The sequence below is a fragment of the Miscanthus floridulus genome, chromosome 10, assembly GCF_019320115.1.
Source record: "Miscanthus floridulus cultivar M001 chromosome 10, ASM1932011v1, whole genome shotgun sequence".
NCBI classification, from domain to species: Eukaryota; Viridiplantae; Streptophyta; class Magnoliopsida; order Poales; family Poaceae; genus Miscanthus; species Miscanthus floridulus.
Window position 1 is genome coordinate 121,015,371 of NC_089589.1, and position 8,800 is coordinate 121,024,170.

Consider the following 8,800-nt stretch of genomic DNA (forward strand, 5'->3'; position numbering starts at 1 on the left):
CCATTTCTTGTTTCATGTTAAAGAGCAACGCCACCCAACCATCATATTACACTGCCAGCAGCTGAAACAAGTTCCTCTACAGTCCACACTTTGCATAGCATCACAAGTTGCAATCAGCAACACATCACCCTGTACATGTGTGCAGTCTAAGACCAGTACAAACAAGTTCTTGATTATTGATGAACCAAATTATCGATCTGACTTAAGAAACCAGTTAAATCATTAGCATTCGTCAGGTACTCAGATAGGTAACCTTGGCAGTGCCACCCCAATTGGTTCTATATACAAGATGTGTTGCGTTGCATATACATCCATGTCTAGTCATGGAGGAAACCATTCGTTTCAAGATATGACACAACTTGATCAGCCATTGATTTTGGTGAAGGGCAGTCCCCAATTTTACACAGGATCACTATCTGCAAAGATCGAGTTGTCCATCTTTCATTAGACTAGGGGACTGAAAAGTCATTGTATTATCCATTTATCCTTGAACTGGGACACTTTATTTCTTCAGTGTAGTTGACAGTACTAACATCTTTTTAATGTACAGAGACAATGAATAAATTCTGGTACTAGATGGTGGTTCATAAGGATCATCGATCCCAGTAAAACCTATAGGTGATTTCCCATGGTTATTGATAAGCTTTGCAAGTAACTAGACAACGACAATCAGGTGGTTCCTTTCTTACCTTTGATTTTGCCAGCACGTGCAAGCTTGTACAGGCCTTTGGGATCCCTTGCTTCGCATACTTGAAGCGGCGCATTTAGGAACACCTACAGAACGAAATGTACTTCTCTGAGCTATATATATTTCTCTTACTGAAAATCTAAATCTAGAATAGATACCATATGGAAGAAGGCAGAAATTTCCATCTTGACTTGCCGACATGGAATCATGCATACCTCTATAAACGAAGACTTTGGCAGTAAGATTCAACAAGCGCTTCGATCACTTCTGTAAGGTGATATCAAGCTAGCAATGCAGATCAGGCCAGCATCTGCGAATAGCTTTGCTACGTCCCCTGAAAAGAACAACACAAACAATAATCAGTACTAAAGCTCAGTTGCAAGGAAACTGATGATCAAGTATAGAGAGATTTCAGGACAGAACGTACCTACTCTGCGTATGTTTTCAGCACGATCCTCTGCTTCGAAGCTGAGGTCCCAGTTCAACCCATGCCTGAGATTATCACCGTCGAGGACGTATGTCAAATGGCCACTAATGTGCAACTCATGGCTCAGCGCACATGCGAGCGTGCTTTTTCCTTTGATAGATGTAAGGATCTTCTCAAATTTCAAATGCTCAGCAAATTCAGTTTGTAAACATGTAGATAGGATATGATCAGCTAATGCAGACCTGAACCGCTTAGAACAGTGATCCACACGACACAACCCTTCTGGTTCAGCAAATTCTGTCTCTGTTCTGCCCAATGGGGCAGTCATGCAACAGGATATTTGTCGATTTGCCAACAGTTGATGTCAAGAGGGTGCTGATCCCTGTCAAACCCATGAAACAAATATCGATATATAATTACAACTAGTGCTTTCCGGATAAGCAAGTCAATTATGACATGCTTAACATACTCATCCTAAATAGTAAGGTTTATTGTCCCTAGTAAAGTTTTGCCACCATGCTGATTCCTAGCCTTCACTAACATTTCCGTCAAAAGTAGGGTACTAAACAAAGCTAGTTAAAAACAAGTTCAGTAAAAATCAGTTCTCCATCCTTCGCGCCCAAAAAAAAACATGGCTCCATTCTAGAAAAGAAATAATGTGTTTTTTTTTTGTGGGCGAACCATGCAGTCATTGCAATTTATTAAGTGGACCTGACATATGACAGCTCAGTACTACCGCCCAACTGAATTTATTAAATGGATGAGTACTCTGAAACCGCTCACCACCCCTTCGCTATCCTAAAACAGTTTAAATAAAAGAGAGAAACACAGCTAAGAAACGGCAAATTAGCCTGAACTGAATCGTGCAGCTTTTTTCAGTCTTGTACAACACTTTGAAAGTGATTGAGATCGAAGGTACAAGGAGCATGATGATGAGTATTATGATAGAACTAATGCCTACACAGCGACTTGCATCGGCAGTTCATACCCTTGCCCACCAACACCAAAACTCTGTATTGCAGAGGCTTCGTTGATTTCTAACTCATTTCTTCATTTCAGTCATAGTAAATACATGCAGAGGCAAGTCATTGTGTACACGTAGACTTGGACACATTCAGCAAAGTGTATTCAGCAACATATCCCCAGAACAACATGGCCATGTTTAGATTGAAAGTTTTTTCAACCTGATGAATAATACCACTTTCGTCTTATTTGGCAAATATTGTCCAATCGTGGACCAACTAGGCTCAAAAGATTCATCTCGTGATTTCCAACTAAACTGTGTAACTAGTTATTTTTTTTACCTACATTTAATACTCCATGCAAGCGGCTAAAAATTGATGTGATGGAGAGAGAGTGAAAAAACTTGGAATTTTAAAGGGAACTAAACAAGGCCATGATGTTCTAAAATTTTCAGATGTGTTGTGCTGCTCATGGTGTGCTGTCTGTACTCTGTACCAGCCCTGCCCTGGTTTGAAGGAACAGAAGACAGTGTGGTGGTGACTGAGTGGTGGCAATTACAGCTCAGCTCGCTGTCAGCGTCACGGACTCTACTAATAAATTTATTAGGCTTCTGTCTATTTATAGCTAGCGTATTGTACACACTGTACTTGTACATGGCTCTATATATATGAAGGCACTCCCCACAATAGGAGTGTGGTGATTCTCCCAAACCTCTACCTTTCTACGCGGTATCTTTCGCCTAGGTTCTCTTCCAGCTCTCTCCGGCCTGTTCCTCTTCTCTGACTCTCCTCAGCGCCGCTGCAACACCGCGCGCTTCTTCCCCATGCCGCCGTTCTACGGCTGTGCGCTTTCTCCTTCCCCGGAACCCTCCCGGCGCGCACCTTCCCGGCGACGCACCCACGCGCTTCCTCCCCTCCCGCGCACGCGTGGCCCAGGACACGCCCCAGCTTTCCATCCCGCGTCCGCTGCATCCCGCGCGGACTGCATCCCACGCCCGCACGCTGCGCGCTCCCTCCGTCCCGCACGTGGACCAAGCCCACGCGATCTCTCGCTCCAGCGTCGCGCGCTTCCTTTCCTCTCCCCTCCGCTCGGTCTCCTGTGCGTGACCCGCATCTCGCGCGCGCCCCTCTCTTCCTCGTGCAGCCGTGCATGCATAGCTATTGCATCCTGCTTCCGCATGCAGCTGTACATGCGTAGCCTTTCCTTCTTGCTTCCGCATTATAGTTGGCCATTTGGCCCGGGCACTACGGCCAGCCCAAGCATGACACGAATCAGCACGGCCCAGAAACGACCCGGCCCGACAGCCTTCGTGCCAGTGCCTGGCACGGCCCGGCCTTAGTGCCGTGCCTGGGCCGCCATTCTAGCCCGTAGTGCCGGCCCGGGCATGGCCCGATATCACGTTTGAGTATATATATGGTGACTTAGTTAGGGTTTCACTTAGTCTCTCCCTTTCTCTCCGTCTGCACGCCCGCTCTATCTTCACCCGAGCGCACGTGGCGCTCCCTCCCCCGTGCAGCGTTGCCACTCCATCTCCCTCTCCCTCTCCATAGCCAGCAGGCAGGGCAGCGCCCCTCCCTCTTCCCCATGTGGAGCTCTCCCCATGCGGCGCTCCATCTCTTCCCCGTGCGACGCGGACCCTCCCTCTCCCTCTCCACATCCGGCAAGCAAGGCGGTGCCTCTCTCTATCCATCTCCTGGCGCGGATCCGGCGAGGTGGAGTCTGCTGGTGGCGGATCCGGCGGGGAGGAGCTCTCCGATGGCGGATCCGGCGAGGAGGAGCTCTCCGGTGACGGATCCAGCGAGAAGGAGTCCGTTGGTGACGGATCCGGCAAGCACGAGCCCGCCGACGGCGGATCCAGCGGGGAGGAGCTCTCCGGTGGCGGATCCGGCACGGAGCAGTCTGCTGGTGGTGGATCTGGCACGGAGAAGTCTGCTGGCGGCGGATCCGACGCGGAGGAGTCCGCTGGCGATGGATCCAGCGAGCACGAGCACGCCGGTAGATCCGGCGGGGAGGATGCAGGCTAAACGCGACTCCAGCACGCGAGCGGATGCACGTGACACGACGGCGTAGCCCCAGCAAGCCATGGCACTGCTGGGCCGCCGTGCCCAGTGACACGGCACGGCACGGCTAAAACCTGATAGTGCCGTGCCTGGGCCGGCACCTCGGCACGGTGGCACTAACAGGCACGGCACGGCTAGTCTACCGTGCCGCGTAGTGCCGTGCCTGGCCGTGCCCGTGCTAGTGCCGTGCCGTGCGGCCCGTTTGGCCAACTATATTCCGCATGCAGCCGTGAGCGCATAGCCTTTCCTTTCCTGGTTCTGCAGCGCAGACTTGATAAAGCGCACAACCCAGCCGCTCATGCACGTGCAGACCCGATCGCCCGCACCCAGCGGCGCGTACGTCCGAATGGCAACGGGGCAGTTTCGGATCGGGTGGAGTCTCTGTGCACTCGAACCCGAAACCTGAAATCGAAACCCAAAACTGCACCAAACACCGATTCAGGTGATAATCCGTCCCCAAAACCGAATCCGTGATACCCGAAACCCGAATAAATACATGAAACCCGCTTTGTATGGCAACATAGTAAGAGAAATAAGGACTTTCTATAAACATATGCATGATATATATATTCATATTCACATGTATAAACAAGAGGCAACAAATAATAAATATTTTCATGAGTTAACTTAGAATAAATTTAATAATATAAGTAAATAAGTTATTATTAGCATATTATAAAACATAAGTTTTAATTCCAAATGATTTATTTCGGATATCCACGGGTGAAAAACCAAACCCGATTAGTTTCGGGGCCCGAACCCGAAAACCGTGGGTGATAAATCATCCCCAAACCCAAACCCGAACTCGCAAGACCCGAAACCCGCGGATATCCAACCCAAAACCGCCCCGTTGCCATCCTTGCGCGTACGCCTATGTGCGCGATTTCCAATACGCCAGATTGCATTTGTAGGGGCGGCTCTAGATGGTCTGTAGTATCGGTTTTGGCAGCCGCCCCTATCAAACGGTGACTACAAATCACCGATTTGTAGGGGTGGTTGGCCAGCCAGGTGGCTGGATGTTGATCCGCCCCTACAAATCAATTTCCAGAAATCAAGAAAAAGGGGAAAATAGCAATTTTTTTAATCTGAGGAGGTCCCCACCGGCAGTCACACACCCACTCTACGGTTGCGGCATTTTTTTCACGATTTTTGCACACTTTACGTCGACCGGGATTTGAACCCGCAACTTCTCCCTCGCGCACAAACTCCTCTACCACTGCACCTCACGACCACCTGTGTCTACGATCCATTTTGGTTCCCCACATATTATACAAAACTGAGCATAAATTAATTATTTGAGGCCCTAAACTATTTCAAATAAAAAAGTTGTCAACTATAAAGTTTTATAACTTTTCAAGATCTACAACTTTCATTTTGGTAGTCTCTCCATCCGAGGTCACTTATAAAATTTGAATTTCAAATTTGAGAAATTCGAACGTAGTTTTCCATGACAAGATGATTTCAAATGAGAAAGTTATCAACTACAAAGTTTCATAACTTTCCAAGATCTACAACTTTCATTTTTACTGTTTGTCCATCCGAGGTCGTTTAAAAAATTAAAATTTTAAATTTTTAGAAATTCAAACGTAATTTTCCTTGACAAGATGATTTCAAATAAAAAAGTTATCAACTACAAAGTTTTATAACTTTTTGAGATCTACAACTTTCATTTTGGTTATTTCTCCATCCGAAGCCGTTTACAAAATTTAAATTTTAGTGCTTAATTTTTAATACTCGGCGTCTATTTGTTGGGGCAGTTCAATATTGAGCCGCCCCTACAAATCCGATTTATAGGAGCGGCTGGATATAGAGCTGCCCCTATAAATCGGGCCATTTGTAGGAGCGGTTGATAACACCGGCCGCCCCTAGAAATCTATTTATAAGGGCGGCTCATTTGACAACCATTTACCCCTACAAAGAAGGGAGGCGTTGCCATAAATCGTTTCTCTAGTAGTGTTCCCCACGTTGCACGCGCTCTCTCGGCTACACGCATCTCCCGCTCATGGCCCTCTGCCACCGCGCACATCTCCCTCCTGTGCGGCCCTGACCTCTTCTCCCCCTGCGTGGACCATGCTTACCACGCGCCTCCACTCGCCCACTGTACGTTCTACTCCGCGCTAGCCCCTCCCCTTTCTTCCTAGCCAGTAGCCTCGGTAGCACGCTCGTCGCTGCCACCTTCAACCTTCCTCTGTCGCCATGATGACTGCGTCTGCGACCAGTTTTGCCACCGGCGCCATCACCAACTCCTCCTCTGAATCGGCCTCGGCCCCGACGTTTAACATCCCGTCGTATGCCACCATCTCCGTCAAGTCCCACGTGCCAATGACCCTTGACCTGAAGCTCCCCAACTACACTCGCTGGTAGGCCTTCTTCCTCTCTTTATGCGGTAAGTTCGGGCTTCGCTCGCACATTGATGGCACGGCGACGCTGTGTCCTAATGACCCGGCGTGGGCGGCAGCCGATTCCTATGTCCACAATTGGCTCATGACCACCGCCGAGGATGGTGTCCTCGACCACGCCTTCGAGCCTGATTAGGCCGCTCGGCAGCTCTGGATGGCGATCGCGAGCCTCTTCCACGTGAACAAGGTCTCCTGTGCCGTATTCCTCAACCACGAGTTCTACTCCATGACTCAGGGTGATCTCTCTATCGACGCGTACTGCTAGAAGATGAAGGCCACCGCCGACGCCCTTCGTGACGTTGGTCATACCATCATCGACTCGCAGCTCGTCCTCAACCTCCTGCATGGCCTAAACCCTCACTTCTCTAGCACCACCGACAACATCGCCGATTCCAACCCGCTTTCCAACTTCGCCACAGCATGTCTGAAGCTGGTGCTCAAGGAACTCCGCCTCGCCAACGAAGGGCAGGCCACGACACAGACGACCCTCTATGTGGGGTTGCCCTCTTGTGGCTCGGCGTGCCATTCGACCTCCACCGGTAGTGTGAAAGCTCTAGTTTGGTTTTCGTGAATTGATGAAACCCTAAGTGCTAACCTAGTTTATCAAGTGATCATGAGATAGGTAGCACACTCCAAGTGGTGAAGCAAATGAAGATCATAGCATGACAATGATGATGCTATGGTGATGATCAAGTGCTTAGACTTGGAAAGAAGAAAGAGAAAAACAAAAAGCTCAAGGCAAAGGTATAAACCATAGGAGCTATTTTGTTTTGGTGATCAAGACACTTAGAGAGTGTGACCACATTTAGGTTTGATAGCCATACTATTAAGAGGGGTGAAACTCGTATTGGAATGCGGTTATCAAAGTGCCACTAGATGCTCTAACTCATTGCATATGCATTTAGGATCTAGTGGAATGCTAACACCCTAGAAAATGTTTGTGAAAATATGCTAACACATGTGCACAAGGTGATACACTTGGTGGTTGGCACATTTGAGCAAGGGTGAAGAAGTTAGAGGTGAAGAGGAGTTAGTCTCGCTGGTCACAAGGTGACTGGACGCTGGTTCCAGTGGAACCGGCGCGTCCGGTTAGTTGTACCAGCAGAGATACTGGTGTCGGTCAAACGACCGGACGTTGGGTCTTGAACAACCGGACGCTGGCGAGGTGTGTCCGGTCCTATTGTCGGGCAGCACACAGAGGCTAGGGTTTCTAATCGGACGCTGGCAGGGTCCGGTCATGCATAACCGGACGCGTCCGGTGGGCAAAATGCGTTTCTGGAACCTTACTGGAAACGACAGGACACTGGTGGCTGAGCGTCCGGTCAACTCAAGTGACCGTTGTGATCGGGGCGCGTGGCTGTCGTCGGGCGACCGGACGCTGAGGTCCAGCGTCCGGTCAACATGACCGGAGCGTCCGGTCAGCCCGCGTTGTGCCCAGTGAAGGGGTACAACGGCTCTATTTCATGGAGGCTTCTATTTAAGCCCCATGGCCGATTGAAGCTCACACCTTTGGCCATTTTTATTGACATAGCAACCTTGTGAGCTTAGCCAAAGCCCTCCCACTCATCTCCATCATTGATTCATTATCTTTGTGAGATTGAGAGAGAATCCAAGTGCATTGCTTGAGTGATTGCATCTAGAGGCACTTGGTGTTCGTGTTTCGCTGCGGATTTCGCTTGTTACTCTTGGTGGTTGCCACCACCTAGATGGCTTAGAGCAGCGAGGATCGTCGAGCGGAGATTGGTGATTGTCTCCGGCTCCGATCATGGTGATTGTGAGGGGTTCTTGACTTTTCCCCGGTGGAGAGCCAAAAGGTACTCTAGTGGATTACTCGTGGCTTATGTGATCCTCATCTTGTGTTGGTTGTGCGGCACCCTATTGAGGGTTTGGCGTGTGATGCCAATTAGCGCGTGAACCTCCAAGTGAGTGAATTGCCACAACGAGGAGTAGCTTGCCGGCAAGCAAGTGAACCTCGATAAAAATCATTGTGTTCATCATTTGACTCCGAGGTGATTGGTCTTCATTGTTATTCATCTTTGTGATTAATTGGTTCCTTCATCTACACGGTGGTATAACCTTCTTGATCACTCTCTTTACTTTACCACAAACTAGTTGTCAAGCTCTTTAGTGTAGCTAGTTGTGAGAGCTTGCTTGCTTGGTTGGTGTAGCTCTTTAGCTAGCCTTTGAGAGCACACTAACATAGGGTAGTGTCATAGCTATTGTGTGAATAGATACTAGCTAAACTAGAATTGTGGTAGGTGGC

General features: G+C 48.9%; 1 pseudogene; it reads right to left on the reverse strand.

The window, feature by feature from the left end:
- Positions 1-317: 317 nt before the first annotated feature.
- On the reverse strand, positions 318-3,049 carry LOC136489454 (adenylyl-sulfate kinase 3-like; annotated as a pseudogene).
- Positions 3,050-8,800: the final 5,751 nt, after the last annotated feature.